The sequence below is a fragment of the Battus philenor genome, unplaced genomic scaffold (assembly GCF_028537555.1).
Source record: "Battus philenor isolate CCGP_79_NKW_IND1 unplaced genomic scaffold, ilBatPhil1.0.hap1 SCAF_4, whole genome shotgun sequence".
Lineage (NCBI taxonomy): Eukaryota > Metazoa > Arthropoda > Insecta > Lepidoptera > Papilionidae > Battus > Battus philenor.
The window spans coordinates 3,694,269-3,720,112 of record NW_027181704.1 but is presented as its reverse complement, the minus strand read 5'-3'; the positions used below and the strand labels follow the sequence as shown (position 1 = coordinate 3,720,112).

Below are 25,844 nucleotides of genomic sequence, written 5' to 3'. Positions count from 1 at the left end.
CTCGAGAAATTTTCAACTCCCACGGGAATCCTTCTATTTATGATAATGTATGGTTTTTATTTGGAAATAAAATATCGTATACCTGGTGTTGTAGACAATTCATTTAAATCCATATTAATATTTTTATATTATTAATGGGATAAGCCATTACATTAAGGCTCCATTATTTGCTGTGTGAAATGTAGTCTGTACGCTCACGGGGCAAGCTATACTATGTCTCTGTCGTTTTTTTTAAATAGAAAAGCAATTATTAACAATCCGTTAAAAGCAGACCGTTCTCTAAGGTGTAATCTATCTAGAATTGCAACGCTGAGTGACACTCTTAATGGACTCCATGTTAATTTGCACTTTGTTCGCAAAGACCTACCTGCAGAGGTAGTTCTTTAGCACTTATCAAATGAAAAAAGTACATTTGTTTATTTTACCGCTGTACTGTAATGGATTCCGAAAATAATATTCAGTTTCAGTAAATATTCAGTTTTATTATAAACATGTAATCTGAATTAGAAAGTCTTTATAACAGAATCAACATTTTAAATATGGAATTTTTTTTAATTGTTGGGGCCAGATATACATATGTATAGTAAATTTTCATAAACAAATTTCAGACCTGTCAAACAGCAATATACTCTTTCAATATTTTATCCAATAATACTATACAAATGTGTAGAACCAAATATTGTTGATGCTTACTTAGGAAGCTAATTATTGTCGTGCACGTATTGTAAAACTATATTTAAAAAGAACAATTGTTTAGTTTCTCGCTGGATCTTTTAAGCAGAACTGCTTTCCGAGCCGTTGATAGCTTTATGGAGGACTGACAATAATAACATTTTATGCTTATTGACAGTTTGAAAGGGCTTGTAACAGCCTGTTTGAATAAGGAATATTTTTATTATGATACAAAAAGTTAACCTCATATTATGAGATACATTACGTCTATTGTATTATATAATTGTTTTAAATTTTACATCTGCTTTATAAATTATCTCTGCTATCAAAGCATTTTTAAATAATAGAAATTATTAATCAACGAATGATCGGAACGTGTGAAATGGTTTTAACGCTTGGAGAGTGATCCAAAAAAACATATTATTATCCACTTGGTCTTGAAAAAGGCCAGTTTTAAAAACCTTCATTGACAACAATGTATTAATAATTGTATGCGGAAATTGACCCTCGCTGAATGCTGTTATAAGAGTTTCACAAACAACAATTAAAACAGCTGAAGACCTTGTCCCAATTTTTATGACATTATTCAATATCGACTACTTTTAAGCGTTTATTTTATTCGATTAAAGATATTATAAGCCACTTATTGTTCCTTACAATAATTTCTTGTTTGCGTCATAATAAGAATGAAAGAAGAACCTAATTTGTTAGATATTACAGTTTGACCAGTCTAGGCAGATTAGGCGTAGGCTCGATTTCCGGGATAAAATCTTATAATTCACTCTTTATGCATTAATTATATGGGATTGCCACTGCTCACAAACAAGTTTCCATGGATAAGCAGCAGCCTCCACTGCGTACAGTAACATCACAGTGCGATCGCCAGTCCGTGTCAAGCGTAGCGATTGTAGTATATACAACCATAGATATCTTTGAAGGAGGTCCATGCCTTGCAATGGGCGTCTCTAGGTTGAGACGACAATCTGATTGAGTGGTCCTGTAAGAGTATTGTTTAACTTAAAGCAACGAGGATTCCAAACGCGCTCTACTAGAATAAAAGCTAACATTAAATCTGTTAAATTAAAAAATAATATACTTTTTTCAACATAGGAACTTTTATCAGTAAACATATTGATCATCGACATATTATTTTTTCAATATATTTTATTTTTAACTCTACTCTGCTTCGCAAGGTGTTCTATATTTTGTAATGAAGTTTAATTAGTAAAATTAGTAAAACTTTAGTTTTATGATTTTATATTTATTAACATATTTTACATCAATAAGCTTTATATTTATACTGTATTGTTTTCGATAAATTCTCATGTTTACTGAAATCCATTCATTGTTATTAAATTAGAGATTTAATAGTTCAAGTAATGTATTTTGTGTATTTCAAACATTAAAATAACTTTCTGTTCTAAAATCCCAGATGCATGTCTATATAAAAAATATATTTGAGAATTATTTTACATAAAATATATATTTGGGAGTTATTACAATTAATTATGTTGCCACTTCAATTTTTCAATCCACTGGGCTATATCGGTTATTTTTGTTGCACTACGGATCTCCATTGTCCTGATTCGATCCCAACCATAGCCCTCTTCACGTTTCTGAACGAATCAATGAGGCGCAAATTCATAGATTACCTTTCAGTTCCATAACTCATCACCAGTAACACATCGGTCTTAAGGCACTGAGGGATATTGAGAATGAGGTGTTTTGTACTTTCTCATGGATTGACTAATGTTAGTGAAATCTCATTTTGTTAGTAAAATGTACGAAACTTCTGTGTTTAATTAAATAGCTGGCCATAATTATGATAATCAAACAAAACCTTGTTCACTGTCACCTATGCACCGGCTATGTTATTAATCATAATCATTTACATTGGCGGATAGATTTGCATATGATTTATCTTTCAATATCTTGTTATTTTTAATTGACACTTCTATTATAGATCACCATGACTGTACACTATACTATTATATTGAATGGTATAATTAAAATCGAATAACATATTCATTATATTAACATACGTGTAATTATATCACAAGGCTTCTATTACTATGTTGATATTGGTAGGTAGAAGATTGATTTAGCTATGTATTAAATAGAAATGATAACATATAAGTTTTTTAATCCCACTTGATTTGGGATAACAGAGCACTGGAGGTGCTGAACTTGGACGTTTTTATAACTCCTTCAAGAGCTCAGTAACCATTAATATATATATATATATAAACAGAGAGTTTGGTTATAGGTGTAATAGCTCTATACCTAATTTGTCAGCAAAAAGTTGCATTTACACCTACTTCCAATCACCCTGTTTAACTCTGCGATGTATTACAATAATTTATTATTTTTATTGGAATTTGGTAGGCTAAATACAATTAATTTTAATAATTTTTTTACTAATCCACTTTACGAAAAAGCTTTCTCTAACTTTCCTTAAAGGTGTAAATGAATAGCTTACTTGTCAACCAAATGCTTTAAATATTTCACATCTAATTCTAATCACCCTTTATAAAGTGATCGCTCTCAAACTCTATTAGAATACGTCAGACCAATAACTTCTAGCAATACAAAGTCCGCAGTGACAGATAGTAAACAATAATTAATTTTAATATGCAGTTATCTGAATTTTGAAAATGCTTTTGCTTATTGTATTATCACTTCTGAAACCATTGATTTTTGCAAAGATTTTGATAAGAGCACACTTACATTAATTTATTTCTAATGAGCTACATTCACTCCTTTAAAGCTTATATTTATAACCAATCAGTCTGTATATATATTTTTCTTATCAAGTTACTAAAAATATCTTATCTTGTAAAGAATAATACAAAAGTTTTAAATACGTATGTATATGTCTAGTAATGGTTTTCAATTTAGCAACTGGCATTCTGTTATATGTTTAGATTTGTATTTCATGCTTAGGCATTTCCTGGTACAATTAAATCGCAACATGATACCGTGTAACTGGTTGCGTACATTCGACCTAATAGCGCATTCACAAGAACGATCAGGTTGTTCCATGCGACCATAGTTTATATCGGTTTATATAGCGCCTTTGTGTATTGAACGTGTTTGACGACCACAAAGAAGTTTTGATAAGATATACGGGAGAAAATATTTTAAAACAATTTGTAACTAGAAATTTTGATCTTATTTATTGTTTATATACTTATACTGGCTGCTCGATTAGACTTTATGATACAAAATATTTGAATTTTAGAAAAATAATGTCAAGTGACAAAATAAATAATTCTGTTTGAATTTTTTAAGACACCATTTTTTGTTTAATAGTAGGTGCTCCGATCGGCTTCGCGCTATTATAACTTACTGGCCTGTTATAGCCCAGAAGAAAGAATAAATAAAAAAAAATCGGAATTAAGTATAGTATTTATATATTTGTTATAATAATAAACTACAATAACTCACAATAATAATTATTCTGTTTTATGCACTGCAATAATTAACAATAATATGATTATATTTTCACTCAAACATTTCAACACTCTTCTTATTTGAATCATGTCAAATATTTGACAGCTAAGGAGGATTATTATATACTCTGTGATTTGTATGTCAAAAGAAATATTGTTATTTTTGCTAACTTTGTCGCAATTTCTCCGTGTTTACAGTTGTTATGCCTTAACGATAGTATGAAAAAAAAGTTTAATTGGTCAAGCCGTTATAGTCTTGCTTTTAACCACACAATCTATGAATCAGCTATTTAGTAGTCTTTTGTAGCCGACTGACGATTGCATTTCCAATGAAAACAAAAGATGAAGGTAAATATCGTAATATAACCATTTATCCTTTTTATCATTACGTATTAAAAAATATTGCTACCCGACCATAACATTGCGACGCATATCCATTATTGGACTGCAGGGGAATTTAAATACATGCCTTAAGTAGAATGATATGTCAAGTTGAAGAATGAGATGTTGTGTAAGAAAAAAAAATGATAGAGGTACTCAATCTGATTCTAATTTTAAATGTTGACGTGATCGTAAATGGACAATATAAATAAATAAATAATATTAATGCTTAAAGGTTTTTAATTTAAACTATTAAGAGTAATATCATGAGAATTGGGGCAAGGACTTCAACTGTTTCAATTATTACTCTCACATAAGCGTGCAGCGTGCGTCAATTTCCGCATATAATTAAAAATATATATCTTGAAATTGGCCAGCTTAAATTTAAAATAAAAAAAAACAACGAAAAAAATGCTTTATTAGTCTTTACACGTATATTATATAAATCTATTATTTATTTCCACTAATTGGCAGCAACATAAAAATAACATGTCGGTGCCATTATGGATTTAATGCGTGAGAATTTTCGATACGCGGTTTTGAACGATTTTCTTTGCGATCTCAACAATAAAGTTACGATAGACTTTGGTTAACTTTTGGCGAAGAAGCTCCATTTCGTGTAACTATTTACAACCAGTTAAACTACTTCAAACATAGACATACTAACCAAAGCGATGAGCCCCGTGAGGGACATCTTTCAAGAGCGACTATTGCTAATTTTGACTATTGATTATTGAGACTTTTGAAGCTCTGGCAAGGAATGGCAGTTCGCTACACCTAGATAAACGGAGAGGAAATAAATAATACCCACGCGCCGGTAAGGATCGCCCAAGTAAAGTAAAAATTATACGAACAAGGAAAATAGTGAAATAAAAGGGCAATGAAAATAACAAGAAAATTGTCAAAGAAATACAGAAATATTAACAAAATATATAAAAACTGTAATAAATAGGCGTGTAATCAATTATAAGATTAATGTGTAAAAAATATGAAAAAATTGTAACTTAGAAAAAAAGACTGCCATTAAGCATTAGGTTCAGATGGTGACTTAATAATAAAAAAAGATTCAAACTAACATCGGAACTGTACGGCACATGATTGAGTCTGATAAAAGTCCTACTAGAGTTCTTTTCTTTCAATATAATGCGTCAATGTATTCCGCAAAACTGTGTATTTGACTGTGGCAGGAGTGGAATTGTCAAGTTATCCTTCTTACAATCCTGACCTTGTCTTATGCGTCTTTAATTTATTCTCCAAAATAAACGAAAAGTTTAAAAATGCGTATAAAACGATCCCTAATCAGGAGTAAGTTCATTGCTTGTCACAACAGTTTTACAGGATACAGTAATGCGGAATGCTAAGGAGACAATTTTGAAAAACAATAAATAGTTTACGTAACTATACCGTATGTTTTCTTTTCAGTTGGTCGTGTACAGAGAAACATAGAAGAGGGATCTTAAAAATTGTCAACCTACAGGCACAAACACATAGTCCAACATACTGTGCATCCTCTCAAAGATGCCATTGTTTTAGACACTCAACTAAAGACTACATATTGTACACCTAAAACAATAAGCGCCGATAATTTCGTCTCGTCCATTGGTATATAAACATAATGCTACACGTTGATCTATTCATAACCATCGTAGAGCCTGTTCCTGTTATAAAAGAATCCCTGTTGGTATTATCACGAAGCTTATTTGTAATAAAATTAAACATCAATTCGCGAACTGTTTTCCGGTTTAACGTTGCAAATAGTAAATTTGTCAGGTGTAGATATGATGTCATACGCTGCAAGGTGAGAAGTGTACATAACTGTCCAAGTTTAAGAATTTATAAATCAGTGTTATATTGTTTTGTATTGGACTACGACTGGCCAGTTACTTTTAACAGCGCGGAACTGATCGCGGCAGCTAGTATTTACAAAAATGGTATTTTATAATGTTTTAAAAATTCCTGAAGCACATTTTTAAAGCACACTTTTAATTATCACAATTAAAAACAATTTTTAATTTATACTCCAAAAAGTACCAATGGCAGATTTTAGTTAAATAATAACAACACATCACCATACGCTCAATTACAAAAAAAATGTTATAAATTTTGTCATTAATCGTTGAAATTCGTTTTAATGACAATTGAATACGCCGGTTGAAATGGAAACAATTTATATATGTCGTTAATATAATAAAAAATGTCACGTCTTTACTTATCAGGAAATAAAATGCGTAAAAAAGTTGAGTGCTATCAGTTTTTCTCACGACTGCCACGGGCGGACTTAATGGCAGAGATAAGTGATTCCTAAATAACAGCCAGCGGAGTCTCACTGCAAGTGAGGCAGGAACGACGCACTTCCGCCTATTTTGTTTAGAATAATTTATTATTTTACTAATACTAATTCAATTAATTATCGTATCTTTGAATGTATTTTGAAATACATGTAAATTTTACTACATTTGTATTCTTTTTAGTCAACCAAATAATTTTGATAAGTGCGCTTTTCATTACACTTTTCGGAACAATATGTACATACTAATGTTTTTATGTATGTATTTGTGTATGTTATTCACGTGAAAACGAAGTCGTGTACTATTTATAACTCAAAAATTGCTAAGCCAATTAATGATTTTAGTGTTTTTGGAAATATATTCGTCCTGAATAGGATAATAAGTATCAAATATGAAAGCCATTAATTATTTTTCTATCAAAAACATCAGTCTAGCTAAACACTCAGTAAAACAAATTCATATGTGTTGGTTACTTTTATAATTTTAGAACTGCTTAACTAATATTTATGATTTTGCAGTTTTGTATTTTTCTTCAGCAGGAATATGATAATACGTTTTAAATCTTCATAAATTAAAAAAAAACATTTAATAAACATTCATATCATGTACCTAATTGAGTTTAATAATCTTGTATAAATATGTAAATCCAGAATCTTATTTATTGACTTTTAAGCAAGACGAAGTACGATCAGCTAGTTTTAACCGAAAGTAACATTTATATTATTTTGACGTTGATATAAATGACAGTTTTTTTTTTAAATTGATTTAGTAAATAAAACACAAGGATAACAAAGTAATGGAAACGCGTATATTGTGATAAAGGTTTTACAAAAGACACAAAGGAGACTTTAATGCGTGGTGGTTCAAGGGTGGTTCAATCAGGTAAGCGTTGTGATACGCCCGCCGGGGCGGACTGGTAATAGAGTACAGTGAGATGCGAGGTTGCCTTTTTTAACGATAATTAATCAACCGTTACTTGATATCTGCTAGTCTTAAAAATGGCATCACGCCTACTATATATTTAATAACAATTATTTTTTTAACGAGGGACGCCAACCCTGTACCACACCAGATATGAACGTTGCTGGAATTTCTTCCGCTATTTATTCTAGCGCTAATGCTTTAAAGTAGTAATAGTCCGATCAATAAAGTCGAGTTTTGGCTCTCTGGGTGCTTTTATCTCGAAATCATAAATATTATCGACAATTGATAGTTCAAAACGAGTTCCCCTCGTCCGGATCCCTGAGCCTGGTGCGAAAAAGCGATAGCGGCCACGAAATACATTGAAATAGCTGTTTGTAGCGGCCTGTGTCGAGGCTTCCACGAGCTTCGCAAATTTAAAAAAGGTCCAAAGCTGGGCGCCCTCCTAGTCCTGCCATCCCCCCGCGCTCTCACGGAATCTGCTAATCCCACTTACGCTACGAAAGTTTTTTAGTTCCTTTAAAAATAACACTTATGTAAATTTCTTCAAATACCATGATTTTTAAATTGGTTGTTACAAACTGACCTTATATTGATTCCGATAATTTTACAAAAGGTACTACTTTTTGACCTTATAGGTTCAACCTTCCATTTTACATTGAAGGCTTGTTACTTTCCAATACTCTAGATATTTTTAAAAGACTTTTGATTTTTATATAGATAATTTTAATGACTCATCAATTGGCATTGAATACGTGATATTTTTTCGTAGACAGTCATGATATTTTCTTTCTTTTAATTACAAGAACGTGGTGTATTAAATTGAAATAAAATAATTTATTAATAACACATAACGATTTTTCAAGAAATTTCACACGCTTTATTTGACCTCACTGCCAAAGGAGAGTCTTAAAATTTATCCTTTTAACAACTTGTCACTTACTTTAGATCTTTGGTTAATTTATACATATAGACATTAAGTAATTTTCTTTATTCTTAATGACTTAACACATTGACATTTAAAATTTATCAAAAATAACATATTATTGTAATTTTTTGTCAATCATTTATTTGGACGGTAAATTTCTAGTGTTTGATGTTCTTAACATCACGAAGTACCAAAAACAAATTCGTTAATCTTTTAGTTCGATCACTCTACATAAACTTATTTATTTATTTATTCCATTGGATATAAACAGTAACAGAAGGCAGTAAGAAATTACAAATATATAATTATAAAATTAATTACAATTGTTACCTTAAAACTATCCCACTAAGAACATTAAATGAGTTAAAGTCAAACAGTAATAAAACAAAACAAAAGCATTACTAAACATGCATCAATAATCCAGCGCAATTTACAGAACAGACAGTAATAATTACGAATCACAGCAAGCAGTTACATTCCAATGAGGTTTAAATTGTATTGTGTATATTCAATAATTTCGAATGAAATTGTCTTTTAAAAGATCCAAGAGAGCACGAAAATATATCGGTATCACTAATATATGAATTGTAGTACAAAGACCTGGGCCTAGTCGCTACGTATAACATGAATAAAAACCGTATTCTTACAGAAGCATATTGTGCCATTGCGAGATTATCCAAAACCTGTTGTGTCCACTATTGTGAACAGACCTCTATCCTATTTTAGTATTCTCATTGTTTAGAACACCTTTCTGGTTGTGGGCTTACAGTATATAAACAAACATCTACTATAACTCTATGTGATATATTTGAAATTATGTTGCTAAACGATCTAGGCTTTGTGCAGCTTCATCGAAATTGAGCCCGTGGAAACAGAGGTCCACGGTCTAAAAAATTTTTACGCTGGCGATCGTACCCCAGTTACGACGAAGACGTACACGCGCGGAGAACTATACTCGTATAGGTATATACTAGTAGTGTAGGGAGTGAGGTGTAGTGTATATAGGACGAAGCGAGGACCGCCAGACCGCCCCAGCGCCCGTATCGGCGGTAATAATTGAAAATACAGTTTAACGTTATATAAATAAAAATTATAACAATTGCGTATTAACGTTTGCCGGTAAACACTGGCTACCATCAAAATATTCCAATATTTAATTAATTTGTAGATATTTGCGTGGTCACTCAGAACTATAAATTACGATTTCAATAATTCGCTATGCCAAAGCTGTCGCGAAAATACGTAGAATTAATGCAAACTATTTTGATAATATAATATGATATGAACCAAATGAACACAGGTGCATGTTATTGTTAAATATAATAAACAAATAAGCTATTTTGAAATCAAAGTGACAACTTATTTAGGAATTAATCTTTTATAATATTTGACGATGTTGTATTACTGACAAAAACATATATAAAATATATAATGTAGATTTATACACAGATACGAAGACCGAAATTGATTATTTATTTTAAATTTAAAACACCCAGTTCAGCGCCGATTAAACATTTATTCAATCTGAACGTTTTTTATCAAATAGACCGTACAATTACTACAATTAATAACCCGAAACTTGGGATCGCGGGTTCTATTCCGGGAAAATAATCTTATATAATTCACATATAAACAAGTTTCCAGATGATAAGCAGTGATTTACCATAATACCATACAGCGATCGCCTAAACACCTGTAAGGCGTGGCGATTATGGTATATCCTCACTTAGTTATCCGCGAGGGAAGGCTATGGCTTGCAGTGGACGTCTAAGAGCTGAAACGAGTCGACGACAAAAGAAAATGATATATTGTTAATACATCACTTTCATTACTTTACCGTTATAATATGGTACATGATCATCTTGGCGATCTTTAAGTAGGCTTATGCGTTGCAGTGGACGTCTATCGGCTGCCATGATGATGATTATGATGACAGAATAGGAATAAAATAAATATAAATACTAAACACTTTATTTAATAAGTATCAAATATTTTGTTAGGAAAATTTTGATATAAATTACCTGAATGTCGATTTTATAAATCAGTTCAATTGTATATAGTATAAATTGTAATTGTGTAGTTTTTGCAGCTCGACTGAGTTTTACTTCTTGGTTTACTATCTACTGTAAATGCGATTGACCTATTTTAAATAAGAGTTTTAATAAGATTTTTATATTTCTACCTTAGTCTTTATAAGATGCGACATATTTCTTATAATAAAGAATTGAAGTTAATAATATTCATAGTATTTATGACATTTTAATGCTGAATTTTAATTTGCTCAGGGTGTGGAGGGCTTTACTGGTGTGAAATACGTGATTTAAAATTTATATGAAAATTGCATTACTCGGTTCCGAGCATCTTAGCGAAGCAAGTTTCATATTTCGACGTAATTAAAGAAAGCCGTCGTCCCAGAGCAAAATGTATCAAGATGAATGTATTTTTAAAACAAAATTTAGTCTAGTATTCCTCATCTACTCTTAGTGTAAATTACTTGTGGTTACTTTGAATTCAACAAATAATAAAGTGCGTTAATGCATAATAAGAATTAAGTATATATTGCAAACTCTAAGTGCATGAAATTAGATAAATATTTTGATCTTACGGATACTACCAAAATTTTATTATAAATTAAATAGTTATTTCTATAATCCCTAGTATTAATAAAATACATATTGATATAAAACCTTAATTGACTATTTTCGCTTTTCCCGGAAAACCCTGTCAAAAGCCCATTATTTTAAACTAAGCATTGAATTTTCTTTTTCATTACTAAAATAGTTTTCCCATACACTAAGTATCTACTATCTATATATATATAAATATATTAATGTATGTAAATATATATATATATATATACACATATATTACCGAATACTAAATCATCAGAGGTTTTGTTACTAAAAAGGATTTTAAAAAAATACGCATATGAATTTTTTAACTAGTTATTTCATGGTGTACAATCACAATTAAATATAAACTAATTAAATAAATGCATCTAATAGAAGCCGAAGATTAATCTAATCATCAATTAATTTGTATTTTCAATACATGAATTATTTATGAGCGAGCAGAACATTACCTTTGCCTTACAACAGTGAAATGATTATACAGAATTTTTCCGCATTTCATCATCTTAAGTGTTAAAATTGTATATCGCTTTAAGTAATTACAAAATACTTAAACAGATCTACAGATATCTTATACATATTTCTAACTAGCTGTCCTCTGCCGGCTTTGAACGCCCCGTCAACCCCTTGCGGGTAGGATTAGGATTTCGTAAAATTCGTTCTTAGTTGACCTCTACTTGGCAAAATATAATATCTCTACCAAATTTTCTAAACTAGAGGTGTGTCAATATATATATATATATATATATATATATATATATATATATAAAATTAAAATGAAAAAATCTATACGAAAATACTGCCGTTTGAAATACTAAGAGAGCAAATTTCGACGTTGCTGTCTTTTCAAAGACAGTAGATGTTCAGTATCTCTGAACTATACATCGTCACAGCGTCAGTGACTCGAGATCCCCCGAGGCGTTTCCACGTTTCGTAACAAAGATAAAATGTCACTTATAACACTTCCGCATAAACATACGTCGCCCATTACATTATCACGGGACTAAATCATGCGCGAAGCAAAGATTTCTCACAACCCTTATTATAGTGGCAGACACTCGGCGATGTTTATAAAACATGTCAAGTTATAACAAGGGTTGCTTAGAAATCGTTGGCAAGACCCTGCGCCTTTTATCATATTGACTATTTTCACAATAAATATGTACAATATATTCATTTTGGTAAAACTATATTGCAAGTTAAGGTAAATAATTTCTTTGCCCAAATACCCACTACTGGAATCTTCCACATCGTCACAATTCCAGTCATAAGACACCCACTCCAGGAAATATGCCACAACTTAGATTTAGAATAGGACCGGTGGAGAGCGGCCTGCTTCATCACATACAAACACATCATTTAAGACGATGCCCATAGACGCCTAATACAATGCATAGGCCTACCCTAAAATTATCTATGCGGGAATATACATACCATAATTGCCATGCTTGTCAGGCGCGTTGACGTTTCGCCATGTTGTATTACAGTACGCAAAGGACGCTACTGCCCATCATCTGAAGACTTGTTTGTGAGCAGTGACAATCTTATATAACTAATGCACAAATTGTAAACAATTATAAGATTGCATCCCGGAAATCGAACCCGCATCCTACGACTGCAAGTCAGTCCTTTACCGCTGGGCTTTCACTGTTATTACATGTACAAATTAACAATTATTACATATTGTAGTTAACTAGAATTATTATTACAACATTAATATTATATAATTACATCTTCAATAACAGTGTCAATCGTAATTAAAATTAAAAAAGAAATAATTAAAATCAACATCAGAACTACAGTTAAACTTAAATTTATACTACTTTTAGCTACACCTATAATTACTAAAACAATTAGCTATTCCACGCGTTATGTTTCCTAAGGTATTAATGTTGTATTCTTCCCGTTCTTTTATCGTACACGTCTCTTTGTCATAAATACTTAAATGAGTTACTAATAACTGTTTACTTTAAAATCCTCGTTAAGACTTGTCTCATCACAGTGCCATAAAATATTTATCACCTCTCAAATTATATTAGTACTGCTAAAAATATATTTTAAATTGTCAAAGAGAAGTAAATGTCCGTGATATAATAATCAAATTTTGCAGCGTAACAATTTTTTTTTATGTAAAAGCAATAATAAATATAATACATTTGATATGTATATGTGTATGCGTGTGTTTTAATTGCAGTGTTAAAAAATGAATAAAAAGCTACCACTATTTACCAATTTTTAAGTAAGAAAAGAACCAATATTTAGCCACTTCCGCACATGCAGTGGTAGTCGTGCAACAAAGTGCACCGCCCGCCAGCCCGCTGACAAATGCGCATGCGGCAAACAATGCGAACTACACAACTGCCACCGTCAAATCACTTGTCATTAATCTATTTATGTATGAATTAAAGACTGCAAGTTTATGCTGCCAAAGGTCTGTTGCATGACTATCACTGCATGAGCGGAAGTGGCTAAATATTGGTCCTTTTCTTACTTAGGATGGACTACCGCAAGGTAACACTTGATTCCATTAAATACCAATTTTTAGTTTAAGAAAAATGAAAAAGATATGTCAGGTTAATTAAATTTGCGTTAGATTGAGTTACCGACGTGTCTATATATACGTCATTAGAACAAATAACAAATATTGACTATTAAACGATGAGTACATATTTCCAGTCACATTCGAATTTGTTTACTTTTTGCATCCTTTTATTTGTTTTCAAATGGTAGTGTGAATATATATTTCAAATTAAAATATATCGTAAGATAATTTAACCGCATTGTCGTGTGAACTATGAAATATTAGTAGTAGTTAAATTTAGTAAAAGAAAATTACTCGTAAACGAATGGAGTAAAAATTAATTATTCATTGCACGATTTTACAAAAGGTACTGATTTCACAAGAATGTTAAAAAGTAAATAAAGTTTAGTTAATTGTCGATTAAACAATGACATAAAAAAATTCCAGACCATGTGTTAATCTAAGCGATCTACAAGCTGGATAGCCTTTCAACGGAATAAATAAGACTAATGATATAACATTATAAAACATTAATTATTTATCAATTTTATAGCGCAAGATAGTCGAAGCCTCAATAGAGGCATCGAAGCTTAACATGAACACGAATTAGATGAAAACTTTGTCAAACGCGAATGTTGTGCCCACTCCTATTGCAAATGCAAACCGTTGCAAGTTTCTTGAAGTTATTGACTCTTAAGTATCCCTGCACCAACAGTAAACCTTCCTAAGTCCAACTTTGAGAAAGAGATCAACCGTCGAATTCAACTCAACACACAAAATATCTTTAAAAAATGTTACCTTTCTTTGTTAAATAAGTGTCACTAGAGCGTCGACTTCTTTTAGCCAGCAGCCATTTACCGATTTTCGTTATTTATATGACTTTTAAAAATCTACTGGGATAAATAATTGTTATGTCTTTACGTATTACTTTGAATTTAAGTGTCTGGTAGTTCGATTTGAAATTCGTAATTCAAATTCATTTCAAAGTAAAGCGGACAGATTTTTATTTTTAAATTAGTCTTGTATCTATTTCATTTTGTACTGATATGGTTCTATTTGTAACTATATTGAAATTAATTTTTCGCGTCACATTAAAATCAATTCAAAACTATTAAACTCACTATTGTAAATAGTAATGTAATTTATATTTGAAAATTGGTCAATTTATAACCACCCAGAACTAAAATTCCTGTTGTTTCTTTAACAAAATGCAAAACGTTTATAATTTAATACTGTACTGAAAAAGAACAACATGCCCAAGATGATTCTAGAGACACCTTTTTTCTTTCTATTTTATTTGATTATTAATTTCTTAAGAAACGGACTAATATATAGCTACTTCTGCTATGTAGCAGTAGTCGTGCAAACTGCTGCTACATAGCGGAAGTAGCGTTATATTAGTCCTTTTCTTACTTCGGATAGACTTTCGCAAAGTAACGCCTGAATCTATTAGATATTAATTTCGTAACTCATAAAAATGGCGGCCTTATTATAATAGCATGCGGCTTAAGATCATAAATGATAAATAAATAGTCAGACGCATATGTTGTGCAAAATATTGTAATTTCTCACTACTAAATAATATTTTCTTTTATAAAAAACCAATACACCCGTGTTCTACAAATCATAGAACCGTGCCTTTTCTTTGAAAAACTTGTAAAGCAATAATTACAAGAAATAATACAAAAACTAAATTAAGTCAACATTAAAGCATTCATACTAATATATGCAACAGTCTACAGAATATACCGTAAATTTTCCCATGTGACCAATACTACTTTAAATAGCAGTATTATTGGATTATATAAAACATTCGATACAGAGTAAGATTATTAAAATTATAATCTTAAAATATCTACAAATAATTTAAAAGCAAAAATTGCAATATGTTTCTACCAAAATAGACAACATCGATTGTTAAACTTCTGGTACTTTACAACGCGCACGTATGTTTACTAATTCCGAACCCAAAAATGCTTTTAACCCTTTTCATACAACTTCTTACCTTTACAAACATTACGATAAGCTTAATCTGCGTGTCTATCCGAGTGTAAGTATGTACTTTATTTACTTTACTTGAGGATTGATGAAGTATATTTCCGATAAAACATTAGTGTTTACCTCAAACATGTATTACATTATTAACATATCTTCTCGTTTTAAATAATAATAGATTATAAACTAACAACGTCGAGCTAAAGACTCGGTATTTCATCAATATCCTTTCAGATGTAGGTCGTTCAATGCTGGATATTCTCCCATAGATTTCTAACAGGTATGACCCGTAGGAAGCAAGCTACATCCAGCTGCTTTTGACGACCATAATAAGGTCGCTTCTATATTTTATGGGTCCAACTCTACCTTGAGTTTTCCAGTCCGTGTTTTTCACTCCTTAAAGCCCCAGCTGCCAACGGCTCTAAACACTATGTGCTCTGCCAGCTACCATTTAAACTTACCAATGGGCAATTATTATACTTCCGTAATTGGATCTCCTTATTTCTAAATCGATCTCATACAGATATCCCAAGCATAGCCCATAGCTCGGTTTTATTCATATGATATTATTATTCAATTAAATATCTACCAACCAACAGTTGTTATGAAGACATATAGTCATTGATAAATAACCGAAACCAGTTTTACTCATTTAAACATAAATAATCATTTAATGAACAGTTTCACCGATTTTTTCATCTATTTTTAATAAAATTTCCTCAAACGCCACACGGCCACAATACTATGATTATAATAATTCTTGTGCGTATGAATTCAAATTCGAAAGATGATTTTAAATCGAAACTCGAAGATCAAAAATCGAACGCCGCCAACTACAGTCGTCTTTACATTTGGTCTAATTTTGAGGAGCAAATACGCGCATGGGTGGTAGCTTCCAACCACTCGCCAAACGCGTATATACTGTATAAAAATTATAGGAAAAAAATAGAAGATTGTGCAGATTTTTTTTATAAAAAGTAACGTATATCAAAACTTCTGATATGACTGTTTGCTATGAACCTCGTGCATTTGAGTTTGAATTGAACTTCGTGCATTCCGTTGCAAATTTAATTTGACGTTGTAACAGATACATTGATTGCATTTCACGCACTGCAAATTTTTATCCTCGTTTACAAAATTAATATATATATTTCATATATAATTAATAATTAAAGTGAAATGCGTCAGGCTATCTATGCCATATAGCACGCAAAGTGATAAATGTATAATCAAACATTAATTGCCGTGATTGCTTGCACACGATTCGAGTATTAATAAATTATTATTGAAAAAATATTATTTATGTTTGTACGTACCGCGAAGGGTATTAAAGCTGTTTATATAATTTCCTTACCTCAGAAAGTTTATATATGTGGGCTTTTGTAAATATTATTGATTTATAACTTAGTTCAACTAACTCGTGCAAACGAAGGACGTTGGGGTCGAAAGATGGCTATCACGTGAAGGCAGACGCAGCATTGTTAGGCCCTTCTTGATTTTGAATGATATTTGAATTTGGACAAAACCGGTCATCGTGACGCTCTTTGGTGGAGGGGAGCTTTGCAGTGGGCGTCCATCAGCTAACTTAATGATGATGATAAAAATGATTTCTTTACCTAATATTTAATTTAAAAAACTGAAAATTATTGTTAACCTTGTGTTTTTTTTTCATTGACTATACTTTAATTTAATATTTTATTGCACACATTCAATTTAAAATACAATTTATATAACAAAGAAAACTGAAGGTCGAAAAACAGAAATCAAGTTTTTTACCTCGGCTTATTTAATGCTTACCATCAAATTCACATATATTTAGACGCTTTCGCAAATAATGGTATCGTATTGTCATACGATTGCATTTCTTTGTACCTGAGTTGAGTTTACACCAACGACATTGGCACTAATGTAACGTTTGCGAAATATCAGCTTCCTTTATATCATCATTGTTTATATTATTGTCACGTAAATCATGGCACTCGATGTAATTTTTAATAAATCAAGTGGATACAAATCAATTTATTCTTCACCTCTTACTATACTTTCTTCATTCTCCCTCATATAAGTACACTAGAATATAATATATTAACATAGGATCTCATAAAATATATCGAACTAAAATTTGATTTTAAAATTATGTTTTCAAAATTAAATACTATTATTTATAAATATTTTGGATGTTACATATTTAACACTTTTGGACATAACTTCTTACAGGCCTGATATATTTAAATAATATTTCATATTAAAAAAAAATATAAAAATCGCTTACTAGCTTGATCCTTAAATGTATTCTCGCATAGCAACCATTTTATGTATTAGTAATGATTTCAAATGTGAATGTAGATGGTATGAAATAATAAACATTTCAACTATAAATATATCAACACATAAAGATAACCTTTCTGTAAGGCTCCATATAACCAGTATCTATTCTGTGGGCAAATATAAACGGTTTTACAATAGACTTTTATTTATTGTCTCAAAGGAATTGCATTTAATTTAAAATTGAGATGCGCTTGGTGTTTTAAAATTTGTCAGGCTATTGTTTAGGGGAAAGATATCGGATGGCATAGGGGGATTCGGCTCTGTACCTGGCTATATTCGACTATCAGTCCGACTAGGCATCGCGAATCGTAGGCATTAAAAGGCATCAAAATATACATGTTCCTTATACAGCATTTTATTAAAGATTTATTAGTTAAAGTCATCAAGTAGGAGCATTATAAAATATTTTTGGGAAGTTCTATAACAGTGTAAAAGATTTTTTTAAATCAATAATAAGGCTTCGTAATAAATTGCCCTATTTACTGCATTATGGACATTTTAAAAAAACATGTCTGAATTTCTTGAAAGCTCTTCTCATATCAGTGTACATTTAGATCACAAGAGTGCAATTTAAATGTAGTTTCTGTCAAATTGGACGTTTGGTATTAATCTCACAAAAATAAATGATATAATATATATAGTATTATCTACTGATGACAATTTATCAGTAGATAATAATATTAACAAATAAATATATGATACGTCATATAACTTATAAAAAATCAATGGTTGTTAAAAGCCCTTGCGTTAAAATTCGTTTTAAAGTTAACCTTTAACTATGGACGTCATTTTTTTGTCACACTACCATGGACGCGCGGTCTCTCGGACCGCTATGTTCTGAAGTCCAAATATTACGTAAATATTAATTTTATTTGTACACTATTGTATTTATTGTTTTTTAGGTATATTAAAATTAAATAATTTCGAGGCTTTTAATCAATCTTTCTTTATTTGTAAATAAAATAAAGCATACCAACAATTAAAGGCACTTTTTGGCATACATTTACTAGAGATCAATTGTAGGACGAAAAACTCGAATGAATTAAACTTTTTAGAAAAAATAACAATCAAAACTAAAAATCTAAGGTTTAACCTAATATAAAAACGAATAAAAGTCTTCTCAAATTAAAATACAAAATTTTTGACATTGGTCCAATTGTTTAAAATTATTGGCAGTCCTTGCACAAGGGTTTGGAACACTGTAAACATATGACCTGCCTACAACTTATACAAGTGTAATTGGACTTTCTTTTTAGTTTTGTTGGACATAAACTACATGTTTTTCGTTTTAATGAATCACTCTCCTGGCTAGGGGGTTCATCTAGGAGCATATCTGCCCCTAAAACTCGCTTCATTGACATTTTCAAATCGTTTGGTATATTTGGTTTTATTGCTCGTCTTTGCATATGCGGAAGATCATTACTAAAGATCGTGCTATTTTTTTAGGAATACTCCTCTTTTTATTTTTTTGGCTCTGGTGCTCATTGTGTAGTACATGAGCATTTATACCGCACAAGTCAAGAATGCGATATAAAATGAGCATAGGCCATCTTCTCGTTCAATATTCAATGACATTTTGAATGAAAATAACATAAAACAATCAAATTAAACAAAATCACCGTTTTGATTATTTACGCAGGAAACGTGGACGTGCGGTCTGACAGACCGCGGTTAAAGTATAAAGTAAAATAACTCACCTAATTTGTGTCCGCCGACACAACCTCTCATCTCATCATTCGTTTCGGTGCTAAAACTAAAGCTACTGAGAGCATTAAACGCGGGGAGCAACGGGAAAGGGGTAAACACAAAAATTACAAACTGCAAGCGGTCTGTGAGACCGCACGTCCACAGTTAAAGGTTAATGCAAAATGTTTTATACGGTCATTATTAAATGACCTCAGGTAAGATAAAAGCGATAGAATGATTAATGATAATAAAGATTTGTACGTTTAATTTTTTTTTTTAATTCATTGCCAAAAAAAATTCACGTTCAAGCGATGGTAAAAATGTATTTGTATAAACAAGACCTTTTAAAGTAAAGGCAGGCCTGATAAGTTCAAATCAAGTACTATGTTACTTTAATAGTTTTAAAATGTAAATTGTGATGTATATAAAGTTTATTTTAAGTGTGAACTAATGTACAAAATCAACGAAAGTAACCGAAATTATCCAACAGATTAGGAAGTTAAAGTGACAGTGAGAAGGTCATAGCGTGTAGAACAGATAGCCTTTGTAGCCTTGAGGTTTCGAAGTTGAGTGGGCATATGACTTCCTAATAAGGTGGATAGATAAACTTGTTAAGGATGTCAATAAGAAGACGCTGGATGCAGGACCCTTGCATGATGTCTCTACTAATTGTACGGATAAGACCATTACGGATCATAGCAATTCTGGAAGAAAAATTAGAAGAAGAATGCAAGAACGCAAAAAAGTAATATGAAAAAAAATACCATAAATTAAATAAAACGACCCTGTCCTTCCCAAAGATAGGGGTACGAAAGGCCCCCAATAGCGGAGGCCCTAAAAAAGAAAAAAAAATAGAACTTTAATCGTACTTTACTAAAAATCACTCTGTATAGTAACATATTAAAATAAATTCTAACAATCTATAAACCAGTATACTAGCCCCACGTTTGCGCCGAACTCAAATATTTAAGTGTATTTAATATTAGTTTTTATAACAATACATTATTTTTTTAGCAATCATGAAAAATATTAAACTTTAAAATATAAACACTTGATTAATGCTCTTGTCGTGTTAGCATATTATTTTCTAACGGATCAATTAAGTAAATAATTTAAGCAATCTTTTTTTTTATATGGCACACGTATAATTTATTGACAAGAACAACAAGTTTTTGCAAAATTTTAATCCTTCACTCTGTGAATAGCAATGTTTATTTTTTTTTTGGTAAATTTTTCAAAGAGTTCTCATATGGACGCGAATGTTTAGTTTAGCACTATCGTGCCACCGACACCTTCCGCCTAACGTTATGTGATACTATATTTCAGTTCATGAAAGCTGTATCCAGTTCAATTTCAGATGTAGTGACTTGAAGTACAAAAGCAAACGACGCGTAAAAGTAACTAGGTCTGCACTGGTAAAAATCTTCTACATTATTGAGATATCGTATCTTTATGTTAGCAAGCAACAATGACTAAGCTTATAAAATATTTAGATATTGCCATTATTACACCTTAGGCCAATATTCTCTAACCTTTTCTGTGCAATGTTCTAACTTAGCCTTTCTAAACTCTTACGCCCCCCATGTAACACACATAATTTTATATTAAAACCAACTACACAACAACAATCAAATTGCCCTAGTATGGGGCGTGGGCTTTACGTTGGGAAACACTACCTTAGACGTATTTTTTTTATTATATTAACGTTTTATTTTTTGGATAGACTTAAACTGTAGTGTTTTAAAATAATAGCTAGGCTTAAAGAGCTTTTCCTTGCGATTGGTATAGTTACCATTATCATAATTTCAGCCGCAGGACGCCCACAGCTGGTATTAGGCCTCTCCCAAAGGTAGTAAGGCAATATCATTTGTAGTAATAAATTATCGTGTGTAAATAACAGAAATATAAATATAACTTCATCCCTTACCAATAAAGATTTGACCTGGATGGTCGAAACTTCTTGTAAGAGTATTCAATGATTTTAGCAAATTGCATTTCATTTTATGTATATATATTTAATATCGCAAAAATATAACATTTATGAATGGCAGAAATATAAAACTTTAAATTGCAATATAGTTGCTAAACTAATAACAAAAGTTTGTCTATAGCAACAATCAAACGGCGAACGCAAATCTGTGTCCCTGTTTCGTACGCTACAGGGCATTGAACTTAAAGCCTTTAGGCGCTAAGAATTATAACCCGTGTACCTTTAATGTTTAATTTAATAACAAATTTATAATAACGTCTTTTCGCAAAGGGAGCTAAGAGGCTAAGAGCTATTATTTATGATCATCGGTGTTACAATTCCCAGCAGACTTTCTGTACTGCACATTATATAATGTCTGAATTAAAGAATACATCGCAAAGAAAACATCCACATATAACCACCAAAACAATACTGACTCAAGTGGTGAACTCTTCGGGAGGAATGTTAAATTCCAGCACCGATAACATTACAAGGCTAATCGTAAGGAGACTTTAAAAATGTACGTTCTTAACGTTGTCGGTATCGAACTGGCTAGAATAGCGAAGACGTCCACCCACAATATGTGAGAATCATAAAAAAATAATCCTCATCCCATAGTCAGTCTAAAATAAAAAGTGCCAAAAAATACAGTAGTAATCATCACAGAGACAAGACCAGATAAGCTTTGCCAACACTTTTATTGGAGGGTCTAATGTATAATGTGAAATATAGCTTTAGTTAGTTTAGTATAGTTCACGGTCCCTTACGTTCCGTGAAATCATGTCCGATAAAGCTGTAAAAGCCTTAGGACTAACAGTATTAACATCTTCGAATCAATATAAGATACAGTAGTATTCAATACGAAGGAAAAATCTGTATTCCTTAACTCAGTCATGTCTTCATTTCTGAACATGACACATTTTTAACGAAATCGATGACAAGCAATATCTGCTTTTCTCAAGGCAGTAGCAATCAAGTGGTCTTAGAAAAACTATTATTGATAGTGAAAATATGAACCAGCAAATACACATAACTACTCTTTCAAAACAAACCTTTAAAAATCATATATACTTTACTATTTTCCTAGTAACATGTCATTGTGATAATATTATGCAACACTATTTGCATATATCAGAAAATAAACATCAAGAAAATTATAGTTCATTTTACGCTCACAAATACGCTTATAGGTCCGCACTGGAACATTTATCATTAAAACGTTATTCCTTTTTCAAATGTTCTCCTACCTAATTTACATTTTTTTCCTTGAAGGAATAAGACAACAAAGTGATTAAGTTAAAAAAAATCTGAATTCCTAATGATTGCATCACAGTCAGTATAACATTATAACGAAACAAGAATTATTAACAAAATGTTTATCTGATAATCCCCTAAGGAGATCTTTAATATTAAACATACCAGTGACGTGATAAATGTATATACATTTTCATCATTCTCAAATATTCGCCCCTTTGATTTTAAAACTTCATTGACCCTGAGGTGACAGAACGATGAGGGCCTTTACCTTACAAGAGGCTACACATTAATTAAGGACGCCAGCACCCTTAGAACCCATGTCTTGGGCTGTTACGTTAAAAATTTAATTTAGAATCGATCAATCTATAATATTGATGGATTTATTAAAGAATGACTGCTCAAAAGGACCTGGTGAGCAGATTGTGATGTCACTCGAAATGCGTTAATATCCACTGTTTCGAGAGTGGTCGAGAGAACCGTACCATGGCTTGATCGGTTGCTACTATAAAATATTAATTCGTATCTTATGTTCTTAAATCTTTTGTAGAAAGTATAACAGACGGGCAAGTGAATTTTACAAAGTGTAGGTATTAAATATATGAACGCGATCAACTTTAAAAAAAATATCTTAATTGATTTGCTTATGCATTGTTACAATCTAGTATATATTACTGTTACTAATGCGTTCTTTATAGTTGATATTCTATTCTACACTTAATAAAATAATAAATATTTTCTGTAATATCGACAAAATATTACAATTTAGAAAGGCAATCGTAAGTAATTTTAATTAATATCTTATCACAAAATGGTTTCAAATAATGCAAAGACTTTAAGACAAATCTTATGTAAGTATTCACTGCAAGTCTGTAAATTTCACCAACGGAATTACGATGTCAATTTACGAAGACATGTATCTTATATATCTGGCACGCAGACTCCTCGTGTTACATAATATACTGCTGCGGATTGTAACATTTTTCTAACAATCCATTTGCTTACTACTCGCATGTGCCATACGGTTTATAATACGACCAGGATGAAGTGTTATCAATAAAAGGTTCACGTCAAGAATCATGCTGTTCTTTCTCATTACCAGTGTCACTCCGGGGTTGAATATACATTATTCATACTTTTAAATTTCGAACCGGAGAAACTTTATACGTCTGCCTTCCTTTCCCTTTACCTTAAGCTGTCCAGGAATAATCGGCATTATTTTTTTTACTGAAAACTTTCAGTCGTTCTTCTAATGGCAGTTTAAGACAATATTCTCTACCGTGTTTTGTTCTAAAGTATATAATTCTGCATAACAATGAAGCCCACTATAATATCATATAAATCCAACAAAAAAAGTCTTTTTTATTAGTCAAAAAATTCAGGTGGCTTTGAAAAAAGAATACTGTCTTTTAATCTTGTAATGCAAACAATATAATGTATGTTCCAAGGTTTCAGACGGAGCCCTCGAGCTAAGTTACGTATACGAGGTTTAGACTAAGATTCTTCCGAGCTCTGCAACTTCAAGCCCGTAGAATCTGTTAATGATAATAAGACAAAAGATTCTAGGGCGTGTGACCCTGATCGAGAAAATGTAATAGTCGCACATCTGTCCACAAACACCCAATTTGAGACATAGGCCTCCGCCAAAGATATCTATGGATGGATATACCATAATCGCCATTCTTGGTAGGCGGTTTGGTTATCACTGTGTGGTATTATAGTACGCAGAGGACACTGCGGCCCATCTTCTGGAATCTTGTTTGGGAGCAGTGGCAATCTCATATAATTAACGCACAAAGTGTGACTTATATAAAGTTGTATCCCGGGAATCGAAACCGAGACCTAATATTGCAAGTGTCAGTACAACCCAGTGGCGTAGCTAGGGGGTGGCGAGCGGGGCGGCCGCACCAGGCACCACAAGCAGGGGGGGCACCAAAGTTGAAAATAATTTTTTTTAATTTTTTTTTTGAATGATGAATAATGAAATGTTAAAAGAAAAATGAAAACCATAATTTAAAATATATAACATAAAAAGAATATCGAATTTTACTATTTTTGTGCTAAAAAAGTTGTTAAATAATATGAACATTAAAAAAACTAAACGGTTACAAATTATAATATACACAGTGTTTAAGACTTTAATTCGCAAAACACATAAAGTGTTTTTAAAAGGGCCCTAATTCACAAAAACACATATCTGTGTTTCAAACTAGTCGACACTATTGATTTTGAAAATGTGATTAATGACTTTGCAGGCCAAAAAGCGAGGAATGTTCGTTTTTAAATTTTCCCAATAAATTTTATTAAGCCTACTAATATATTATGTAAATATTTTGAACCAAAAAAATATATATATATTAACTACATTCTGTTCTGAATTTTAAAATTATTTAGACTCTTTTGGGGGGGGGGGGGGCACCAAGCCCCAATCTACGCTAATACCTTAGCTACGCCACTGGTACAACCGCTGGTAATTATAACACATCGCACATTTTTATTACTGCTTTCGTGTGCTATCAAAATTGTCTTCTAGTTAAATCAAGTAAATATCTTTAGTAAAAAAATACTAACGTTTAATGTAATAAATTTAAATAATTACGTTTCATTAATTAAAAACATTTTCGCTTATTTCATCGAACTAAGATGACTAACATACAACGTTGTAGGTTAAAATGCAACACTTAAGTTAATAATACTTAAGTTTCGAGTTTCAATGACTAATCAATGGGTTCACTGCACGGTATGCAAATGAGGTCTGGTTCATATTTTTAATGTAATATTTTTCATTTTGTTTTTACATCACGTTCTACAAACCTTTT

The 25,844-nt window shown here is 31.4% G+C and overlaps 1 protein-coding gene across 1 annotated transcript in view; it reads right to left on the bottom strand.

Moving 5' to 3' along the window:
• Positions 1 to 25,844, bottom strand: part of LOC137928940 (nose resistant to fluoxetine protein 6-like) — a 58,349-nt gene that overhangs the window by 31,155 nt on the left and 1,350 nt on the right. The window lies entirely within an intron of this gene.